The sequence below is a fragment of the Ambystoma mexicanum genome, chromosome 5q (assembly GCF_040938575.1).
Source record: "Ambystoma mexicanum isolate Mex_15411 chromosome 5q, UKY_AmexF1_1, whole genome shotgun sequence".
Classification (NCBI taxonomy): domain Eukaryota; kingdom Metazoa; phylum Chordata; class Amphibia; order Caudata; family Ambystomatidae; genus Ambystoma; species Ambystoma mexicanum.
Genome location: NC_090933.1, coordinates 582,290,645 through 582,314,727, shown reverse-complemented (window position 1 = coordinate 582,314,727; position 24,083 = coordinate 582,290,645). Strand labels below are relative to the sequence as shown.

The following is a 24,083-nucleotide window of genomic DNA, read 5'->3' as shown; positions in this document are numbered from 1 at the left end:
ACTGCTCTCCAGATAATGATAAATTGACTAGATAGACTGAACGAGACCTACATGACGACCCTGAGGATACCAGCACCTAATACGATTACCAGTGAGTTCACACAGAGCGCCAATCAAGCTGTCTTCAAAATGTGCACCAATGATTGACTATGGGAAGAATGTCCCTGGGAGGGTGCGTGAGGGAGGGGAGAAAATGTTTTGAAGAGTTGAAGTTATTAATAGGCAGAATGCCCTGATTACCTGTATACTGTCGTTTCTTTTCCTTTTTTTGGTTCTTCTTTGATTCTTTATCACAGCTTTGTAATGTCTTACTGCCATACTTTTGAAAAACCCTAATCAATTAAAATAAAAAATAAAAGAGAATCCATAGATATCGAGTTCCCCTTACGTGTGGCTGTAATTCAGGTGACAGTGAAGGGGAATGTCAGGGAAGAGAGGCAGAATAGACGGAATTGATGTAGGAAAGAATACAAGGAAAGGTCCAGATGAAACGTAGTGGATGGAGTGCTGCAGTATCAAGAGGAAGGGAGACCATCCTTACTAGGTTAGAAGTAGGGCATCCAGGGTTACGGAGTTGGAAGTTTGGGATGGGTAGAGCCCCATCGGAGGATTCTGAGGAATGTGGAAGTCCTGAAACAGTTGAGCGCTACGTGATGCTTTGTGAAACGTTTACAGGGCTAAGAGAGCTATTGGAAGCCAGAATGAGTAGTAGTGGGGTCGACGAAAGGAGTGTTAAAGACATGCTGAAAAGAAATAAGGTGGCAGAGTGCAGGCAGTGGAGGATCATCCTTCAGTACATGAGAGAGACCAGAAAATGAGATGACATCTATCCGCAAATGAGAAGCAAAGGCGAGCATCATCTATAAAGATGGAAATTACCACCCAACAAGAAGAGGTTCTCCCACGCTGCCTCAAAGCAAAAAGAAAATCCCCTGAATTTTCTAAAAAGATCTAAAGAGAGGAGCTAATTTGTAATGCGTGTCGTTACTCTTCTTTTCCATCAAGGGAACTTGTAAAATCACCATCAATGAGTGCATCCAACAAATCACGCAACTCCAGCTTTGTTTTGCATAAAGAACCCGATTTGCCGAGGTGTGAGTAGATCAATGAATAACGTTGTGTTCTGGTGATTTACATTTGGGACAAGTAGTGGCTTTCTCCTCTCTGTGCAGCATTTAACAATCCTAGTTGGCCTAACATATGCATATCATCTAATATGTATCGCTTGGATGTCATTGGTACCACTCCAAGGTCTCTGCAACGGCTGGAAGAAGTGAGTCACACATAGGGAGCAAAAAAGAAAGATGGGGTTTGTGAATGGAGAGATGTAATGGAGAGAAATACCATAGGATTGGAAAGTGGGAAAGAAGAAGGCCAGAGCTCAGTAAATGAGAGAGAGAAACAGGTGTAAGCTCGGGAATGGTGAGAGAGGGGGGACCTTAGAAATGGGGAGGGACGGAAAGAGGGAGGAAAAGAAGGTGGGAGCTCAGCACCAAAGGTGGTGGGAAAAAGAGGAGGAAGTGCAGGATTCAGGAGGTGAAGGTGGTGGGAGGGTGTATCATAGAAGGGAGGCAACGAGGCTGCCCAAAAAAGGCGAGAGAGGATATGAAGGGAGCACACCACTGGAAAGGGAGGAGAGCAGAGCTCAGTAAATGAGGGGGACAAACAAACGTAGGAGCTCATGAGGGAGAAAGAATGATGAAACTCAGAAATGGAGTCGGAAGGAGGGAGGAAAATAAGGCAGAAGCACAGCACCAAGATGGTGGAGTAAAGGGAGCAAGTTCAGGATTGAAGAGGAGTCAGGATTTTGAGCATGTACCAATGAGGTGGGAGAAAAAAGGAGCCAAAGAATGAAGAGGAAGGATGAGAGGGGAGCACAGGGCTGGAAAGGCAGAAGGCAAGAGCTCAGTAAAAGTATTAGCTCAGGAATGTTGAGAGGGGGGAAAGGAACTTGGAAATTGAGTGGTAAGGAAGGAGGGACCACAGCACCGAAGATGGTGGACGAAAGAGGAGCACATGCAGGATTGAATAGGTGAAGGGGGTGGGACTGTACCCATGAAGAAAGGGTAATACAGAGCCTAATAATGGCGAGGGATGAGAGAAGGGGACACAGGAATAGAATTAGAAGAGGGAGTTAAGGATTTGAGAGAGAGGAGGAGAGAAAGAGAATACATTTATGCAGTAATTGAACATAGATTAGGGTGTCATATGATATGATAGTTTATTTATATGGCGCCTATACAAAATGTGTCTCAAAGCGCTTCAAGACAAGGCAGGGAACAAGGGAAAATACAATGACATTCTTAAAGGCCATGAACAGTAAGGGTGTGAAATTAACTATCGTACTCCGCCTGATAACATTTCAGATAGTGCAAGAGCTAAGACATAGATAAATGCACATATTTAAAGGTAAACAGCTTCTATGGGGTGATTATGAGCTGGGCCGTAATCGAAAGGTCAGTATTATTTGTCAAGTACTGTCAGTTTTACCTTTTGCCCAATTCAGGGTTGGGCCAATTGCTGATGGGGCTATTCCATGGGAATATGCCAGTGGTATTCCAGGTAGACTTTCTTCTTTCTAAAGTGACCCTTTTTAATTGTGTTAACTATACAGAAGGGAAGGACAGGCGCTTCCCTCCAATACAGTAACAACGTGTGCACACTGCGCCATTTTAAAGGGGTGAGAAAGTCAACATCTGTCATGCCCCCTCTCTCCATCGTATCCCGGCAATTCACAAAAGGCTCAGTATCGGTCAATTCCTGCATTAAGAAAATGAATAATGGCATGAACCACCACTGCGCGTGACTTGGTTTCACCTTTGCAGAGACGGTGTGAGTAGGCAGAAAACATGTGCACAAAAAGTACCTTTTCACGATACCATTGGCGCAAGTTATGTTTCTGGAAATCCTCTAGTAATACAACCTCTGCCAGTAATTACAACCTCCGCAGGGCAAAGTTCTGAATTGGCCACATTCTGGGAAACACCACCAGTGGAGATGGTAACTATAGATGGAGGTCTTTCAAACTGAAACATACACACAACTTGTAAAGACCCAATTAGTTCCCGAAACAGCTTTAATTTAGGAGGTAAAACTGGAATGATGACTCAGTAAACTGAGATCAAACACCAAGGGGCAGATTTCACACAAGTTGTGCTCGGTAGTGCAAATCATGATCGTTGTATTGAATTACATATCTGTACTTGTTTACTTTAGTGGGCGTAAATAGCACAGGGCAATTTATGTTGTGAAGTTGCACCAGGTGGCACGTTCCAACTGGTCAAATGCATTTTTATTTTACTTCTTACCTTGGTGAGCAAAAGACTCTTTGTCGTTATGGTGGATTATCTTGCATGCGCGTCTCCACCTCCATCTCATCTCTTCATCCCTGAATAAGAAGACCTGGGAAACGTCAGAGCCTGACGTTCAAACGAACCTGAACTAGCACTTTGTTTGGTTTCCTTCCTCCTGCCAAAAGCTGGCTGCAAAACAACAGGCTATCGATTGCAATCATTCACAATGGCTAGTACTCAAAGTCCCTGGTGATACCCACTGGAGCAGCACTAACCCCCCAACATGTGGTTAGTGGGAGGCTTCTCTCCAGATCCCCCAGCACCCAATGCGCTGGGTACATCCCGAACCAGCTGCCACCCACTGCATGCTCTCCTGGAGAATCTGGGCACCCTTCAAGGCCAGTCTGCCACGAGGGCCTGATGTACATGTACACTGAAGAAAAGAAGCACGTCCGCTTTGTGTCCCCCACTGTGTTGAAAGGAGTTAAAAAGAAAGGACCAAGAAGCAAATACTATTGCTTCAGGGATTGCCCTATAATAAATTAATTCATATCTAAACCACTTCCTTAAAATATACTGCATAACGTCTGTTTGAAATGTTACTTTCGCTACGAGCACACATCCAAGTGTCCAAAACAATGCACTTTCTTATCCTTTGCAATTTGATGCATGACCTTTTATTTGTGTGTCTATGGGAACTGCTCGAGACCGAATGTAGCGAAGCAAAGCGGGTTCATTAAAAAATAAAATCATAATCCCAGTGTAAAGAATTGCCATCTGTTAAGGGCGAGGAAGACTGTGCTTCTTTGATTTTTAATAACTAAATTATTCGAGTCATACACCTCTGATAGGGTGGTCTACTAATCAGACCACCCCTTTCATGAAACTCCACAGCAAGAGCATAGTGTATACATGTGCCATGCTGTATCAGTCTCCTGACATCTGCAGCACCTGCCTTTCAGGGGCATAGGCAAGGTCCGAAGGCCACATGTACGTTCTGACAGCTGCTGTGGCCCAAGGTCTCTGCAGACAGAGGCAACACTTATCCTCTGTACCTCTGATCCAAAACATGAAAATTGAGGCCCTGGCAGTCTGGTGACAGGGTAAACTCTAGGAATAAGCCATACCTGCTTTTGGGATGGTGATTGATCAGATCCTACAAAAGCCACTTCAAGTTGGTATCATACAAGTGTCAAACATGAGTGATTCAATTGTGGAGCCAGGTCAGCTATGTGAAGCCTATGTGGATTCATGGCTGGTCTGCCTGTCTCCACTTTAGCAATTGAGGCAATAGGCAGGAAGATTCCTCCTTTGATTCTCTGGGAGAAACACCCCTCTTGAAGCCCTGGTGCTCTCACCAGGGGATCTCCTTGGAACCAAACATCAAAGAGGCACATGCATAACAAAGGTCAGCCTCTCACTGGGTGTTGCACGCCTAAAGCCCTTTGAAGATTGAAGCTTGAGAAGGGGGCAGGTTTAGAGTAGCTAGAGAAGGGGAACTGAGAAGGATTTCTTCATCTTGCTTTTCTCTGGGGGCCCTCTTTCCTTCCTGTCCCCGCCACTTCTTGTGGAACACATCACTCTGGGTATGATGCAAGAATGTAAAGGACACGTGTTACAGTGACAGGGATTACCCCCTTGCAACTGGCTTGGTTTTGTCCAACCCCCTGTGGCCTTTAACATTTATAAGGAAGCGGTCTCCCACTCTTTATTGGATTCATTTTGGACTTCCGACAGTACACGCAGAATGTGTTTGATGTCTACTATGAGCAATCCTACCAATTATTACACTGGAAAACTCCAGAAAAATGTACAATAAATACCACGTTTGGTGCTTCATTGTGTCATGATACCACGCAGAGGAAGATGTGCAGGAGTACGCTCATTTTGAACAGCCCTGAAATATCTGCAGTGACTTTGCATTATCAAATAATCTAGAGCAGGAAAAATGTATTTGTATGTTAATTAGAAGTACGTTCTTTTTTCAACTTAAGTACACATACAAAGCATTGATAACATATTTGATTGCAGGAAGCAGAGAATGTGCATATTACCAAGGAACACAGTAACATGTGTATTCACCGCAGAAATGATGTGAACATAAAAAAAAACCCTGGTACAGTGTACACTTCACTGTTGAGTTAAGGAGTAAGGAATTTTCATTCAGTGGGCCTCATCACAAGTTGGGTGGTAGCCCTTAAATGCGGCAGTAACACTATTGCTGCCGCATTTAAGGGACGGCCCTATTATGGTTTAGGTGGTAAATTGGAGTTTTACCTTCAGCAAAAAGCTGGAGGTAAAAATGTGGACTTACTGCCTGTTTTCGGCCATTTAATGGTATTTGCGCTGGTAGGATCGATCATTTAGCGCTATGTGCGCTGGATACCGCCAGCCTCGTGATGAGGCCCAGTATTGGTACATGATGGTGTATGTTGTATGAGATTGATACAGTGAAAACATAAATCTGACGCTAACTGGTTGGAGTTGCTTCCAATATCTAAAAAAGGATGAGAAAATAAATAGAAGGTAAAAGGCGGTGATTTGTCAAATCTACAAAGTGTTTGATAGCATTAGGGGGAAAAGCAGGTGTCCAATGGGCTACTCGAGAGTGCGCTCGATCACCTCATTGTTTTAGCTTCAGTTCTTTCATTTTAGTTGCTGCGCTCCGCATGTTTTCACACGCCCCTTGCCTGCACCTCCTATCTTCTATTTGGCCAATTACTTTATTTCCTTGTATGACCGTGTGTGGCTCTGGGGGAGTTCCTGCTCTCCTTCTGACACTGAAGCTCTAATACATTTATTTCTGCGCAGCAACTCTGTTATATTCCCCAAATACCCCCCAATTGCAACATGCAGCCAGGGAAGATACCAGTGGGGGCCTGGGGAAGCTATAGCCCTGGGTTTTTGGTTGTAAACCCGGATAGAAGCTCAAGGGCTACAACCAAAAGGCTTGCTAGCCCGAGCCCTGCAGCCTTGGTTGTCTTTCGTCAAGTCGCAGATGGACTATGTGAACGCGCAGTATGTAGGCCTTTCTAAATATCAGCTGAACCTCCAATCTTTATAGTAGGCGGACGACTTTGCAAGCAGGCTTCTTTATGGTCCTACCACAAGGCACTGAAAACATGTCTTTTTTTCTAGGTCCCTTCTCCTGCCCTGCATGGTATCGATTCGTGAATTAATAATCACCTGCATCCTGATGCAATTAAGTCTGCTTTTCATTACTGCAGGATACAAATACATAAACATAGACGCACAGTTCCTCTCTACAAGATGGCAACCAGTGCACAGTTCACTTGATCAGACAGATTGTTTCCGCTGGTTGCGTGTCCTCTCGTCACAATGAAGACAAGCGTGGCGTGGCGGAATCTGTGGCATGCTACAGGTACACCAGAGGCAAGCCCATCTTGCCTTATCCGATATGCGCACCAGACAGAGGCCACAGGATACCACCAAGTAGTGAAACTCGCCTGCAATAAAATGGATGTGCCCCAGGACCAATGGCATCTTTCGCTAAACGTCATAGCATTAAATGATGCTGTACAATAAATCCTGCAAAGTGAGTCATTTTGTTCCCCTTACAGCACTCCCAAATCCGCTACCATACACATTGTAGGCATTGTGGGGGCTTTGTTTGACCAAATACCCTCTCACCACCTAAACACTACCTAAACACAGTGTTGCCAAACAGTATGTTATTATATGCGCCTTTCAGGAATCTGGCTTCCTGAACACAACCTCAACATTTTAAAATATATCCTTCTAAAGGCGCTTACGGATGGAATTGCCTTTTTTCCTAAACATTGCATTGGTGAAATAACTCTGCACACCACATGTTATAAAAATATTGATCTGATGGGTAGCTTCTTTGTTCTCTCTCTGAATAATGCACTCAGTGTGATCTTTTAGCTTCCGCCACTCTGTCTGGACATCGAATTATCCAAATTCTCTGCAGATATCCCATCTCCCAGTGTGGCTTCATGCTCCTGATACGAGTGATTTTAACTAGTGTCTCAAAGTCCTTGATGATCCCAAAGCCATTGCACCCTGGCCTCACTTGTCTGTAATTGAACCTACACACCCTAGATCTCATTTACAGTCTTGAGACCATGACTACTGATCCAATCAGTTCATTATTCCACCAGGACATCTTATCCTAAGGGTTTGCAATCATCAGATATTAAACAAGCTTGACAACGGGCCCGCAAAAGGTCCACCATCACGCCTTGAGCTGTTGCTGATGTACTCCACATTCCCTCTACATTTACCACAGTATATAACGCTAAGCAACTACTAATGTCAGTGAATGCCACCTTATCTGAAGCATTTAACTTTAAAGACTCACAAAAAAGAATACATCTCAAGAGTACTAAAACCAAAACCCAACCCTGACACACTACGAAGCTTCCTGGATAAAACAGAACACCCACAGACTGAAGACTAGGTGGCAAATGAATAAGGTTTCAGAGGATAACATAAAGCTTAATCAAGCATCAATCTGCAATAAAAGAGCATTCTTAAAAGCTAAACAAAGAGTATCTTATCAACAGAGTTTTTTTTGAAACTCCAATAACTTCTCACACGTACTAGTGAGAGGCTCTATACCTTTAAATCACCTAGGCTTTCAGTAGCAAGATTCTTCCATCTCAAACATTGTGCAACAATTTCCTACCTTTTCACCCTCTAAAGGCCCAGGATATTTTTTAAAGCATTCTCTCAATATCACCTGACCTTGACAGTGAAACTACGGCCCTGTGCATGGGCGAGCACAATTTTTCAACATGGCTGCCCGAATTTCATCAAGTATCACTTCCACCTGAAACCTAAATGCTCATGTTGTTCTCATGATGTCTGCCTACCAAAACTATCTAAGGCTTACATTGCCTTGCCCTTCATAGGCATGGAAATGGAAAGAAGACTAGAAAGGGGAAGCAGTGCATGAGCATTTCTATTCAGGGAGCTACAAGCAGGGATCTGAACACGGCCATGTCTTGTGCTTTCCCCTGTGCATAGGAGGCCTGGGCCAGGCCCGACAAGCAGCCAAAAAAGGCTGTAGCAGGGCTAGCGCATCCCTTGAGAAATGGGCCTGTGCCTAAACAGGCCCTCAGCCAGGGGCGTTGCTAGGGGGGGGGCTACGGGGGCTATAGCCCCTGATCTTTTGGTTGTAGCCCCGGATAGAATCTCAGGAGCTACAGCCAAAGGTCTAGCTAGCCCCCCAGTCCCAACAGTTACGACATTAGCATAGCCCCGGGTCTTTTCCAGACCTAGCAACTCACCTGCCCTCAGCAGACCCTCAGAGCAAGCTCCTGAATGCAGATTGTGTGCCAGGGGAAGTAACCCTTATGAAAGGTTTGGAAACCTCACTTGCAGTCAGGTTTTAATTGGATTCAAGCCTTGTGTTTATTTTTTTGTTGGATTGATATTGCATCGTAGGGCTCATTTATGATTTGTGAAGCACAGGCTCCCGGGCGTCAAGAAGAAAGAAAGCAATGATGTGATGTTTTCATTCTTTTGTTCCAACAATTAACTGCCTTGATTCATGGGACCGTAGACGGTCGGACCACCAGGTGAAGTATGTGGGTGTTTATACTTTACGCAACTTGGGTAAGATTGTGGATTACAATGTCCATAGATGTGAGGAGATGGAAAAAGTTGAAATTAGGTATATGGGCCAAAGTAAATGCGATAAAAGCGACGCTCCTCACAAAGGTAATTTACCATTGAAATTCACAAGGAAAAACCTACGAAGGATTGACAGGCTTTTTCAGAAGTTCTTATGGGGTAATTGGAAGAGATCCACAAATCCTAGATGTATGTTGATGTGAGGGGCTAGTGAGGGGGGATTTGCATATCCTGATTTGTGAAATGATCGGAAGGGGTTCCTGCTGAAGAAGGCGGCTTATTATTTTGTGCCCGAGGGGAGTACTGTACCGTGTTGGGTAGACCTGCAGAGGGAGGTAGTAAAACCCTTGGATAATGTAAATTCTAGGGATAATCAGGTTTCAAAAAACAATTCTTTGCCCTTGATTGAAACTACTTGTGTACCGCTGGTTGCTTGGTTTGAAGAGAAGGAACAGGATTGGTGGTTTTAATTATGAGGCTTCCTTATGGTATAATCCTGCATTGCAGATTGAAAATCGATCTCTAAATTGAAAGAGCTGGATTTCGAAAGGAGTTATGAGGATTAGTGATGTTTTGAAGAATGGTGTTATGTTAAGCTTTGTGGCGTTGAGACGTAAATACTGCTTGGAGAAATGAGAAAGAGAAAGGTATGTGAGTCTCCAAAAATTGTTAAATAGAATGAGTTTGTTGCAAACGGTGCTTGGAAAGATGGCAGGTCTGTGGGAGATTATTAACACCCCAAGCCACCTCTCCTCCCCCGCCCCGTGCATGGTTTCTACTTTTCTTAAGTTATTCCCAATGGAACCGGGATGTGTTGAACGCTGGGATAAACTGCAGCTGGAATGAGACACAGATTTGCGGTGTGAAGTTGCAGCAGATCATTATATGTTGAGGGCAGGGTTTAGGGCGAAGCTGGATTTAAATTTGAATTTGATTTATCAGAAGGTACGGGGCGTTTGTATTGGACTCCAGTGTGCATGCATAAACTTGGGTTGATAGATAGTGATTTGGTCTGGGGTTGTGGTTTGGGGACAGGTGTGTACGAGAGTGCGTGACGAATGGAAAGATGATCTGGATAGGTTGGACCTGGTGATGGGTAGAGCCGTTCCTCGCCTCCCCTTGTCGTCTGCGTTGTTATCGAAGATTGGTAGATGTACTGCAGCCGGGATGAATGGCCGATGGATCGATGGGTTTCTGATAGTAGCTGTCAAACAAATAATGAAGATGTGGAAAACAGGGAAAAAGCTGCGGGCAGATGATTGGTTTCATGAGATGCAGGTTCTGTCCAGCTTTGAGAAGACTTTATTTACAAAAAGAGTCATGATTGAGGCATATTTTGAGATATGGATGTCGTTCAATGAGTTGAATGGTTAGTCTGAATGTCTGTGTGTGTGGGTTTATGCAATGGGAAGTTGTGTTATGTGCTATGGCTGATGATGCGTGTGTAGATCTGTGTCTGTGTGTGAAGTTTTGTGTACTGTCTTTGGGGGGATCGTATAGCCTATGTGATTTGATATGTTGATATCTCTATTTTGTATGCACTAATGATTAAAGCGTTTCGTGATTGCTTGTACCATTTATGAAAATGTAAAACAAACATTAAAAAACTTCTTTAAAAAATAAAGAATTCCTCTGGAATCAACTACTCATTCTTCTAACTTTGTCGAATTGGAAGTGTCAACATGTTATTATTCCTCCATTCCTGCAATGAATCAAAGTAACTGACTCAAACACTTAAAGGGTGCACTTATTCCTGCACCACTGCCCAGCAGTTGGGGGGGGGGAGGGGAGCATACTAGTTGAGCCCATACAAATAAAATGCAGATCTATAAAGGTGTGTTTTATTTCTTTTTTGAAATAGGAGTTACACCCACGAGCCAAATAGGAACTCTGAGCTACCACTGTTTTGAAATTGGGAGACTGTGTTTTAGCTCTACGTAATCTTATAACATTGGAAATGTAATTGAGGAAGCATCCAACAGGTGTTAACAAGGGCTCCCGGTAAATAATGAAGGTGTAATTCAGTGAGCTATTATGCAGATGGGGGCAGTTCCCCAGGGTGGCAAAGCTCGTGGCCTCTTCGTTGTGGTGGTAGTTGCGAGAATTCATCAAACGTGAGAACAACCATCAGACGTTGCCGTTGTCGACAGTTTCATGACCTTCATTGCTACGGTTTTATGGATCATTCATTCATTTTCTCCGCTGTCTGGAAAGGCTTTTTTCATGTTTCTGTCTGTTGTATTCTGTTCATTGACTGTCACCATGTTACTATTCTGTACCACATTTTGGTGCAAGGCGCTATAGAAGCAAATAAAGCAAACAAACTCAGCAGCACCTGCCTGCAGCATTCCAGAAAGCTCTCACAATAGCAAACATTCCCCATATCTGACAGCACATTATAAAAAAAGACACTGTAAATGGTTATCTTAGATAACTGAAGGTGAGACCAGTTTATTTTCTTTATTTTCAATCACGGCTTTGACAAGATGTACTGGATATTTTCCCATATTGACAACTTTTCATTATTTCCAGTCAATATTGCAAGTGCCCACCAAACACCTAGTTTGTATGGATTGCTGGAAGCTGACACTGCATTTCTTTCATAGGGGGGTCACGGCTTGTCCCGTAGGCTCCATATGATCTTATAGGGGATTCCTGCCACTCGAAATGGCAAATTGTCCTCTAGGTTCAATACAGCCCTCGGCCCCAGGCAATAAGCAAGCGTTACATCCTGAGGCACGGGGCTTTACCATCTGATATTGGCACGCTGACCAAGTTAACCAGGTCGCCCGGGACAATACCTAGTGGCATAAGCCCCCGCCGGGAGTTTGCAGAGTTTACATTTAGATGGAGAGGTCCAGCGTACTCCCTTTGTCCGGCTAGTTGGAGGCGGGTAGTGAAATGGGAAAACCAAAGATGTACTGGCAGAGGACATGCCTGAGGCAGTGCCAGGAAAAAGAAGGGGCCGGTGCGGCCAGGCAATGAAGGAGGAGGAGTACGGCAAGGGGTGGCAGAGTGTCGAGTAGGAGCGCAGTGGGGCTTGGTGCAAAGAGAGCATTGGCAGGCCAGAGCGAGGGATGGGCGCGGTACAGCGCGTGGGCAGTGCATGATGGGAAGGCAGTGATGCCAGCGAAACTCAGCGCATTACTTACAACGTTATCATGAGTTGAAGCTCGGAGTTTCACCAATCCGGCATTCACATGTCACAGCCTGTGTGCTAATCAGCACCCCTTTGTATTTTAGCTACTATTCATATTTACTGTATGTTATACCTCAAGTATTCCTCATCGATTTAGTGAGAAAGGAAAACGCGTTACATCAGAGCTCGTTTGGTGAATTAAATTCACGTGTAATCATTGCACTTGCCCAGGATCAGGGGTGGACTGGGAACCAAAAGAGGTCCTGGAAATAATGTTCAAAGTGGTCCCATATTACACATTATCAGCAAGTCTAACACTTTTCGTGTGAGAAAATTTGAAAATAAAAATGGTCACCACACAAAAGAGGCCAGGATGCAAAGGCCTATGGGAAAACTCCAGAGTTCACTATAGGCCAATCCACCCCTGCCCAAGATCCAATGGTTTAAACACAAGCACATTTCTGGTTTCAATAATCTGTGGTGGAAAACTGGGATCATTGTTGGGAAGCATCAGCGTAATTTTAGGGGGTGACAAGGGTGTTTACCCCCCCCCCAACTTTTGTCACCATGTTGTCCAACACATTTGGCAGGGACCCCTTTCATTTAGATGTCATGTCCCTCCCTCTGGCAACATTTTCAGTAAAGTGACTGCACTGTGGGGAAGGATGGCCTGGGAATCATGATTCATGATGATATTGGGGTCGCATTTTGGAATTACGTGACTTGCGTAAATATGAAATGACGATAAGTTAAATGGATTGTCGTAGTCATGACCCATATCGGGTTAAAGAAGAAACGGTACATGATGGACTAGGAAGAATTATTACCAAAAAGGCTTTTTTGAGGCATAAGTTATGGAAGAAATGGTAAGAGATTGGTTGTTTACTTGAAAGTAAATGATGGAAATGTTCAAGGGTTTTTTATATCTGCTTTTGAAAGAGCAATGAAGATTGGTGGCTCTGCTGGGCCAATAGAAGTACCTTGGACAATACAATCATTTTTAAGTTTGGATATTAGGGGGTGCTCTAGTGCCACTGATAAGTCAATCTATTGTCATTGGATGAAACGATAGGAGGAAGATGGCATGGGAAGAGGGACACACTTCCTGCAGGTGTTTTTTGGATATGTTCCCATCCAGCGTGTGCCAATGCACCTGCTAATAGCTGTCTTTTTCAGCCCACTTGCTGCCCATCCCCACCCACACCACCCACATAAGGTACTCTGTTCACAGCAAACTATGTGCTGTTATGGGGTCGTCATTGTTATTTCTAAGCATTCGTCTAAGAGGTAGTGGGTTAATTGCAGCAGTAAATCAACTCATTGTGTAATATAAATGTCTTAACCAAGTTTTCCTTGAGCCACTTGATTTATAATGAATACCTACTGACAATGATTTAAAACTTCAAACACCTCAAATGTCTATTGAATGGCACATACAGCTTGATACTGTTTAATAACACAGTGCTGATCATGCATGGCAGCTGTAGAAGACAGGTTGATGTTATCTTCCAGCACATAAAAGTATTATTTTTCATATGCTAGATCCATTTTATCTTTCCATCTCACTGCAAGAACTTCCTTTTCACATCCCTAGCCAAAGTTAAATGTGCCTATACAATGTACCCCTTCCTCCTCCCCAGAGAAATCATTGCTTAAGTTAAATCCAGATGTCCAGTCAAGGACAGAAGCAACAACCTATCAAAATCAGTGTGCTCATAAAATGGCCACCATCCACACTTGCTATCGGTATGTGTAGCGCCTGGCAGCATTTGTGTGCCTGCTGTTTGTATACAGATGTCCTGTTAAAGGTGACTGCTTAATTGGGCAGTGAGACACAAATAGATGTATCTGCTTATTTGCCTAATGCATAGAGACTTTTTAAGGTGTAGATATGGGTATGCGGTCATTCTATCAAATCACAAACCATCGAATCACATACCATAGAATTTTTTCCATTGAAATACCATTCCAGAGAATGGCCATTTTTTTGAAAAAAAATAGATGGTTCCATCGACATGTAATGGTAAGTATTAGGGGCTAGGGTTAGGGTTGGGGTTCGGGTTGGATCTTGGGTTAGTTTAAGGGTTAAAATGGGGTTACGGTTAGGGTTAGGGTTGGGGCTAGGGTTAGAGTTAGGGTTTGGTTGGGGTTGGGGCTAGGGTTAGTTTAAGGGTTAAATTGGGTTAGGGTCAAGGTTGGGGCTTGGGTTAGTTTAAGGGTTAAATTAGGGTTAGGGTTAGCATTGGGGCCAGGACTAGGGTTAGGGTTAGGATTGGGGGGTAGGCATGGGGGTTAGGGGGAATGTGGTGGGAAAACCCCACCAATATAGATTTTTTTTAACGTTTCAAGGGGCTGGCTAGTGCTGAAGTTTCAGTACTGGACAGCACCATGTAACCTTTTAAAGTAACACAAAAATGCATGAAAATGCTGCTTTTTACATGTAAAAGTACATTTCCATTGAAACCAGTCCTTGTATATAGTTGATGGACTGGTTTTGATGGAATTGCACTTTTATATGTAAAATATCGGATGTCAAGGGTTTGTTATTCGAAGGTTTGTATTCGATGCTTTTGTAATTCGACCATTTTTTATTCGAGGCTATCACTCTAAACCGTAGATATGTCATATTTTGCCACAATGCCACACCATCTGATTTTGTACAGAAGTAATACATGGGAAGTAACGATCCAAGCTGCAAAGTGGTGACCGTCGAGCGTGCTCTGGCTTTTCAGTCAATGCCATTTTGCACCCTAGGACTTGTAGTTTAGTTATCATCATAATGAGTGTGTACCAACCAGAACTGTTCACCACAATGACTGACGTTGTTATTACCCATTAAGACAAAAGTGTAAAGCTATCTGGCATATCATTTCCACAAAGAATGAATGTAAACATATATCTTTTTTTATTGTCCCATGAAAAGATTAGCATATGGAACGGCTAATGTTGCTCTCATCACTGTACCTTGTTTTTATATATTGATAATACATATTCATGTAGTTGTTGAAGTTACTTAACATGTCAATTTATGAGTTGAAATTCCTCCAAATGTCAATGGTTCACAGATGTGTAGAACAATTGCCATATATGTTGATTATCATATTCATGCCTTTGAATTGTTGTTTGCCTAATTGCTTCAATTCATAAATATCTCCATCTATGCACGTTTCACGCTCTTGTTACATGAGTGATTTTCAGGACTGCAAACACATGGAAGTGCTGTTATTTAATTTAATGTGACTTAAAATGTAAGCCTTGAGTGGTTAGCAGATTTAAAACAGTATTGATAAGCATAATCACTTATCTCACCTATACCTGTATAGGGTTACACAACCTGACTGTGGTGTTGGAAGTTGTGGAACATAATTAGTAATGTCATGTCAGAAAACAGTTGCGTGGTAAAGAATATTACTGCTATTATCTGATACCCGAATGGAAATGTAGTGATAAAATGCAACAGTATCACCAGGAAGGGCAGGAGGCAGAGTTGCAATCATCCACAGGAGAGATTGGCCCTGCTCCATCATCCCCTCTCCCAGAACAAGCTCCTTTGAATCACTCACCTGCCGGCTCCCTCTATCACACAAGGAATCCATCACCTTCCACCTCATCTACAGACCACCTCACAGGAGTGGCTCTTTCATTGCAGACATCTCCAACTTACTCTCCTCTGAAAAATTAGCACATTCAAATAATGCCTTTCTCAGAGATTATAACATCCCTGAGTCACAGTCTCACAACCACACTCAAAAAATGCTTTTCGCATTGACCGCTTCCATGGACCTTAAGCAAATTGTGCTCTTCCCCCCACGCACAACAAAGGCAACACACTAGACTTAGTCTTCACACCATCCCCCTGCATCACCTGTGCCAACCCTATCCCACTTGACTGGTCTAACCATGCTGCCATCCCATTATCAGTCACCCACTCGACTACAGCTCACAAAAGTCAGGCTAGCCACCTTAGCACTCAACAACGCTCATACAAATCCTTCCAGGTCAATGAGCTAGAAGCAAACTATGCAGACTTCCACACCACAGGGAATGCCTGTGGCCTCACAGAATTATTCATCAACTCTGCTATGAAACTGGTGGACACTCATGTCCCCCTTAAATCCAGCCGGGCTAAGACCAAACCATCCGCCCCATGGTGCACCGCCGAGAAAGCCTCCAACAAGCGCTCAACCAAAGCTCTAGAGAAACAGTGGCACAAAAACCATAACTCAGGAGACCTCACCAACCTTAAATCTCTGCACACAAACTATAGGATTCTGATGACCAATGCAAATGCGGCTTTCTCCTCCACTATCGCTACAGCCTCTATCAAGAGCAAAGCCCTCTTTGAAGTAGTAAAGCAGTGTACCCAACCCCGAGGTACCAGCAACTCAGGAAAAATGTGACAGAATCAACACATTTTTTGTTAAAATAATTGACAGAATCCGAGAGACCACCGAATCAACCTCTCACAGCATTAGTATCCCCTACATTCCAGCATGCACAATGCACGTATGGACCAAATTCTCCGCTCTCTTCCTCCCTCTTCCTCCCTCAAACCTACTTCTTACTCTGACGATATAATTCTGGCCTCCATCATTAAACAATTGATGGGACCGGCGCTCAATGTGCTCCTCAGCTTCATGCCTCTCTCGCAGATGTATCATTCCCGGACACACTTAAGACTGGTCTAATACGACCTCTTTTGAAAAACCAACCATATATCCAGATGACCTGGCCAACTCCAGGCCCATTACAAACCTTCCATCAATTGGCAAAATCTTGGAAAACGTAGTTGCTACACAACTACTCACCAGAATCGAACAACTCCACCTCCTTATTGACTATCAGTCAAGGGTCCGCCCAAAGTGTAGCAGCGATACAGACACCATCGAGGTGGTGGATGGTGCTCTCAAAATCATGGATAAGGGCGACTCATGCCACCTCACCCTGCTTGCTTGACCTCTCGGCTGCATTAGACACCATAAACCACTGCATCCTGTTCTTCCTCATTGCTGACAGGATGGGATTTTCTGGCACTGTCCTGTATTGGTTTACCTCCTACCGCTCAGGCAGACACCTGGCTGTCCAGATGAACTTGTTGGGTGCTAACTGATTCCAGGTCTCCTGTGGAGTCCCCCAAGGCTCCATCCTCTCACCAATCCTTGTTAACCTTTACATGGAGCCTCTGGGCACTCTCCTCAAAGATCCCAATATGCAGATGATGACTCAGTTGTACTTCACAGTAAATAGCACAGCCTCTACGATTACCTAGCCATCATCCAGTCTTGGATGTCAACTGCCTACCTCAAACTAAACCCATCCAAGACTGAATTTGTCCTCATCGGTCCGCCCGCTAAAAATAAACCTGTCCAACAATGGCTCAATGATATGCGCCTAGAAGGATTGAATCCGCAACTCTCAGACTCAGCAAAATCCTTAGGCTTCACCATTGACAGCAATCTTCCCTTCCACAAACACATAGCCAAGAAGGCCCAAATATCCTGGCTCAGAATGTCTACCCTTTGAAACATCAAACCCTTCATCCTGCCGTAGGACGTCTGGACCATAGTGCAGGCCCTTGTGGTCTTGCACATCATTGTGGGAAATGCTCTCCTGACAGGTCTCCCAGCTTCTTGCTTGCCTCCCCTAAAAGCAGTCCATGACGCTGCATCATGTCTTATTACAGAAGCACAGAAATTTGACCGAATTACCACCATCCTACGTGAAGTACAATGGCTTCCACTCCAAGCCAGGATACTGTTGCAGACTGCATGAATGATCTTCAAAGCAGTCACGGGTAGCGCACCAGCGTGCCTGGCGGCTAAACTCCACATATCTGGTGGCACACGCTCCTCACACATCAAATTGACCAACGGGCTTGAATCACAATTTGTTGGAAAAGAGAGGACATGCAAACAGTCCTTCTCTTGTCATGCACCCACCCTCTGGAACTCAATGCCGGTGTCAGCTCAGAATGCCCCCACAATTCTCCAATTTCGCAAATCTCTCAAAACATGCTATTTCATCAATACCTGACCAAAAGCTAATTCCAATGGGCGCACATACCGATGCACAGACCTCCCAGCACTCCGCTACTGTTAAAAGATGCCCGCCCAAATGCCGGCTACTCACACTCTGTACAGTGTTCCGCTGCTCTCAAGCTAGGTCGCACTTTAAGCAATAAAAAAGAATACTTGCATAAAACGTCCATACCTGTAGTGATTCATTACAGGCATCTAATCCTCTGATCGACACTGGTGTATCCAGTAAGTCAAAACCTAAGTTTCACATTTTACGACCGCTTGGCCATACTACATTTTGCGAGTTACTGGGAAATGACCAATGATGAAGAGGCCCCAGAATAAGATCAACTTTCTGAACCTAGTTAATCCAAAAATGATATTCTAATGGAAGGATGCAAGAAGGTTCTGTGCAATAAGGCTGCCTAAATACTATGTGCCAAGCTAGGAAAGAGCGGCACGCTCTGCATACACATCAAAACGTATCCCCTCTTGACTGCTGAGTGCACCTCTGCTGGGAAACCCTGACATTAAGCTAAGCAGAAGAGTAAGGAAATGCTTAGGAGGAAATCTCTCAGAATTGCTTCAGATGAGGGAGATCATGCCATCAGAAAGGGTCAAAACCTTTCATGAAGCACAAGGTGGACATCAACTAATGGACAAAGTCATTGGTGCTTATCATGTGCCGTGCTCTGCTGTGGCCGCCTCCCAGCCATTGTGGGAGAAATCAGGTTACCAATAAAGATTCTACATTCAATCCTCGGCAAAGACAATAGAAAACGTGGATATTTGTAGCACCATCTCATCACTTTGGAAATTAGCCTTTCGGAGTCTCTGGTCATAAAATAGCAAAGGAGGGGGGGGCGCTTGTGAGCTGACGACCAAAATGGCCGCTGAGCTTGGAGCTATGTATGAGAACGTGCAGAGGAGGAGGCCATAGATTGCTATTGTCGGCCCTATTGCAAGCAGTTTGGTGAGAAAGGACGTGTGTTAATAGAGGGACGGCAGGGCAGGTATTCTGGGCGGACTTGTCGGCTGTGTTTACCCGCTGGCTTCTGCCTCCAAGACCAGACCAGGCTGACAGCTGTGTGACCCCACAGCCTGGCAGCCGCGCAATGGAGTAACTTTGCTGAAAATGTTGGTGGGGACAGGGGTGGGGTGGAGGCAGGGCGGATGGTGTCTCTTAGGGATAGTTTCTGCCACATTGTTTGAAAAAATGTGGTCAAATGGTAGATTTGACTGAATTCGGTCTCCACCATTAGTTCGAAGCCAAAGCTACCAAACATGAAGAGCTGGTGTTGTGGGGTTTCCCCCGCTCCCCATTTTCAGTATTTTTGGCTTTGGCAGTTATAGGTGTGTCCTCAGCATTGGTGGTAGGGGACCCAACAAAAAAAAATAAGAAAATGGGACCCTGCAGCGTCAGATCTGACCTGCGTTAGATGGATGGATCTGATTCTGCAGGGCACAGGAGAGGCGGCGGATGGAGAAAGGGTAAGTTGGGGGGTTAATCGGTGTACTGGCAGTTTAGGAGGACATGAGTTTCGTTTTTTGTACCAAGGTAAAAACGTATTCGCAGTGAAAATGACTATGGTCAATTCCGCCGTGATTTTGTACCTCGGTCAAAGAACCTAAATCCCTGAGGGATAATACTAGACTACTGTACCACAAGAATCCATTGCTGACGCATTGTTATAACTTTCATAAGACTGGAGGCATATTTTAAAAATTCAATTGGGCCCCCACACATCTTCAACCGGCCTGCCATGCACCCAGTGACACAACATAACATTCACAAACTTAATTCCAATAGAACATACAAACAACGCATTATTTATCATTCATTCAGACACAAAGGTCAACACACATATGCTTGCATACACTCTCACTCACACACAAATGCACCCAGCACAACCATTGACATACACTGTGTGCACACAACATGTATATGTACATATACAATAACACATGGAAACAGTGGCATAACGTCCATTGAGTAGACCAGACTTTATCACCCCCAGGTCACTGAAATTTTGGGCTAAGTTGACTTGACCTAGCTAAACTATAAAGCTGTGGCCGAAAGCAACAGATTCACTGCAATGTCAGCAATCCAATTGCCTCGATTTTTCCTTTCATTCAAAGGCAGAAGCCATCGGCTAATGCAGTGCAGTGAGTGACCAAGTATACTTGGTATCAATTTTTAAATGCTATATATCTCCAAACTCGGGTTCTGCACAGCACCTTATATGTGTACGTGTTGATAGATTTTTTTTGTACAAGATTCTGACTGATTAAAATTAAGGTATGATTTCCTGTGTTCAAATGGCTCCAAGCAGTGGAGTACCAAGCGGGAGAGGCAGGGGGGAAAAGTTACTCCCCTGCTTAGTTTGGTAAGTGAAGCAGTTTTTGGTGGCCTGTAACCGGAGCCGCGTTTCCTGCTTTGAATTGCCTCTGTAGGCGGGTCTCCTCATACACGTGGCGGCGTGGTGCTGGACTGACTGTGCGCCGGCTGCCCAAGGTGGCTAGCAGTGTGAGGATGTTTCCCGGGCTGCGGCGATGCTTATCTGGGGGAGACTGAGAGGACCGGTGCCTGTGGGAAGCACCCAGTCTGTGCCTTTCTTAGTGCCTGAGAGCCTTAACCCTCGCGCTGCAGAGCGGATGTGTTTGAAGAGGCTGGAGGACTTTTAAACTGCACTGGTAATTGCAGACAATGCTGCAGCTTTAGGTGGATCTGCTTTTGGAGTCTGTGTATGTGTTGGAGCGCAGGCAGTGTTGGCGGTTGGAGCGGCTGCATGAAACTGGCTGGATATTGCAGAGGCATCTGTAGGCTGGACCCCATCTTGGAGATTGAAATGCCGTTGCACGCCCCCTGCCTGTTGACAGTGACCCACACAGGCCTTTGTTGTGTCATTTTATTCCATCGGCATTGGCGCTTCGCATTGGGGGTCTGAAGCACTGATAGTCTGCCCTATTGGAGGCTAGCTGGGCCCTCCCTTGAGTGCTGGGGTATCTGGCTGTTTTCTTTGCTTCCTGGTGCGGGGGCCCCATCTGGCTGCTTGGGGCGCTGGAACCCCAGCGTGCTGAGTGGGTTGCACTGGAGTCTGACGGTTCTCCATGGCAAAGGGGAACAAGCGTCAATCCAGGCTGCCGTTTGCCCATAAATAGAACCCTGTATCACTTTGGGAGCCGGCTGTGGCCCCTGGGTCAGAGGCTGCTGCAGCCGGGATGGAGGGGGGGCAGCCCAGAAAGATGATGATTTGAACGTGGCATCCATCAGCTACCCTCCAGATTTGGCCATTGTGTTGGCCCAGATGAAGTCTGGTTTCGCATCCGTAAACATCAAACTTGATAGCTTGGCGTACAAAGTTGATCGTATGCAGAAGTGAATTGACAAGAAGTGGATGCATTTCTGAGGCGGGACACCGGATTGGGACCCTTGAGGACCCCAGCACAGAGGTGTGTCAGGCTATACAAACCTTGCAGAGGGAGGTGAAGTCTATCAAGGACAAGAATGAAGGTGATGTCGCACAGGAATAACATTCAGTGGTGGGGATCCCGCAGTCAGTCCCAGCACAGAATATGGAGATTTTCATGGAGGACTGTATCAGGGAGGTGCAGGCGGACCCTCTGCTTTTGGCTCAGATCCTGGTAAAGAGGGCACACTGGGTTTCTTTACAGGTGCCTAAACCGGGACAAAATCCTCATCCAATGATTGTGCGCCTCCTGGACTATAGAGACGGGGATACGGTCCTTCGTAGGGCATGCGAGCTGGGTAACCTCCGATACAAGGATGCTAAGGTCTCCTTCTGTCCAGATTTCACCCCAGCTGTCCAGAAAGCAAGGCTCTACTTTGTGGCGGCAAAGCACTCCCCACGTGAGCGTGGACTCCAATATGCAATGCTCTACCTGTCCAGGCTCAGAGTGATTTATAATAACAAGACTTTTTTGCTGATCCCAGGGAGGCCCATGATTTCTTGGAATCCATGCCTAAAGGATGAGATACCTGTGAATGACTGGCGGTGTTTGTTGATTGCTGTCTTGTGCTCCTTGAGACCGCTACTGTTTTGATACTGTTGCCTTTAATGCTGCTTGGCTCTTTTGTATGTGCTCTGGGTTCTCTCTATATGCTCTCTGTGGACCTTTGGTTTGGGCTATTCGCTCTCTCTTTGTGTGTTGATATTTGGCTGCCAATATTCATGTTAAGAATGAAACATTGCAGTGCACTCGTTGTGTGATTTATATGGCACATGTCCTTCTCCTCTTCTCGGAGTCCCTCACTGGTCAGGTCGTCCAGTCTGACGCCCCCGGGTGGTTACCCAGCTGTTCTATGATCGAGTTGTGGGAGGTGGTTGTGAGGAGGGAATTTCACTGCGGGTTGGGGTTCAGCAGTGTGGGCAGGGATAGCGTGTTGGGGTTGGTTGGGGAATTACGACAAAATGGTTTCACATCTGATCGCGGTACAATGTTGGGCTGGGAGTTTGTGCATGCTGTAGATGGGCACTGTTATATTGGCCACATCTTAGTTAGCTTCCAGTGGGTTTGCTATGGGGCTCTATGCGTGGTGCAGGATCCACCGTGAACGTAGGTTATGACAATTTGTGGGTTGGAATGTACGAGGGCTGAACAACCCCCAGAAAGTGTGGAAGATCATGAACTATTGTGAGAGGCACAGTGCTAAATAGTACTCTTGCAGGAAACCTACTTGATGGGCGCAAGTAATGAGATGGTGGCTAAGTCCTCGCCCAGTATGCAAACCCGGATGGTAGATTTGTTCTGGTGCCAGGGATTTTGGCAGGTCGGCAGGTGACGATGGTTAATATCTATGGGCCCAATGTTGATGACCCAGAATTTTTAGAAGCTCTGTTGCTTAGGTGCACTCCGTATGTTCACACCGATCTCCTCAATGGGCCGGTGACTTTACTTTGAATACTCAGTTGCATAGATCCAGTACGAAGCACAAGCCAGTTACTAATGTTGGTCATATACTTGTGTATTATATGTCGGAAATGGGTCTGGTGGATGGGTGGCGTTCGCTTAATGCTGGAAGTAGAGAATATTCCTACTACTCATCAGTGCACGATATGCAGTCCAGGCTTGATTATGTACTGATGGGTGTGGCGTTAATGAGAAGGGCTAGGAGGTGCGTAATCCATCCTCATATGCTTTCTGACCACTCGCCGATCCAGTGGACGATTGAGTTTGGTGGCAGTGTGTCCCTTCTGGTGGTTTAAGTCCTCCGCGTTGCGGGATGTGGTGTTTCAGACAGAATTGAGGGACTGGGTCTCTGCCTTCTTTGAGCATAATGTTGCTTCTGTTTCTAGTGTGGCTGTGCTTTGGGAGTCCTTTAAGAGTTGCCTGCGTGGGCACCATATGGGTTTCGAGCAGGGACTGGGCTGGAGTCCAAGTTGAGACAAATAAAGCTCTGCTTGAATGATTCAGGGAGGGCTGAAACACTGGCTTTTCTCAAGGTAGCATTGAATGAGTGTCGGGTCGTGGCTGATAGGAAAAGTGAAGTATATGGTGGTGCCTATACTTGCGCATCAGTATGGTGAGGAGGGTAGACCGGGGTGTAATTTAGCCGCTATGCTTCAAAGAGAGGGGGGCCCCCCTGATATTGCAACTGTGAGGAATGCTGGTGGGCAGTTTGTTTCGGATCCATGGCAAATTCTGGCTACCTTCCGGGGCTATTATGAGAGGTTGTATGCTGCACGTAAGAATGATGAACATCCTGCCTTATTTACCTATTTGAACGAATCATCGATACCAGTGTCAGAGGATACGGCATGTGTGTCCCTCGCAGAAACGATTACTGGTGACGGTTAAGGGACTCTCTTCATCTAAGGCTTCGGGTTCTGACGACATTAAGGCCGAGTTTTATAACGAGTGCAACCCTATGGTAGCTCAACATATGCTTGCGATGTGGGAAGAATCCCCCTGGATTGGGGCCTTACCACCCTCTTGGCTGGAGGCAGTGGTGACATTCATTTTAAAGTCAAATAAGGACCCGTTGGACTGCGC

At 45.2% G+C, this 24,083-nt stretch overlaps 1 protein-coding gene across 3 annotated transcripts in view; it reads left to right on the top strand.

The window, feature by feature from the left end:
- RGS20 (regulator of G protein signaling 20) overlaps positions 1-24,083 on the top strand; it is a 620,050-nt gene that overhangs the window by 245,284 nt on the left and 350,683 nt on the right. The window lies entirely within an intron of this gene.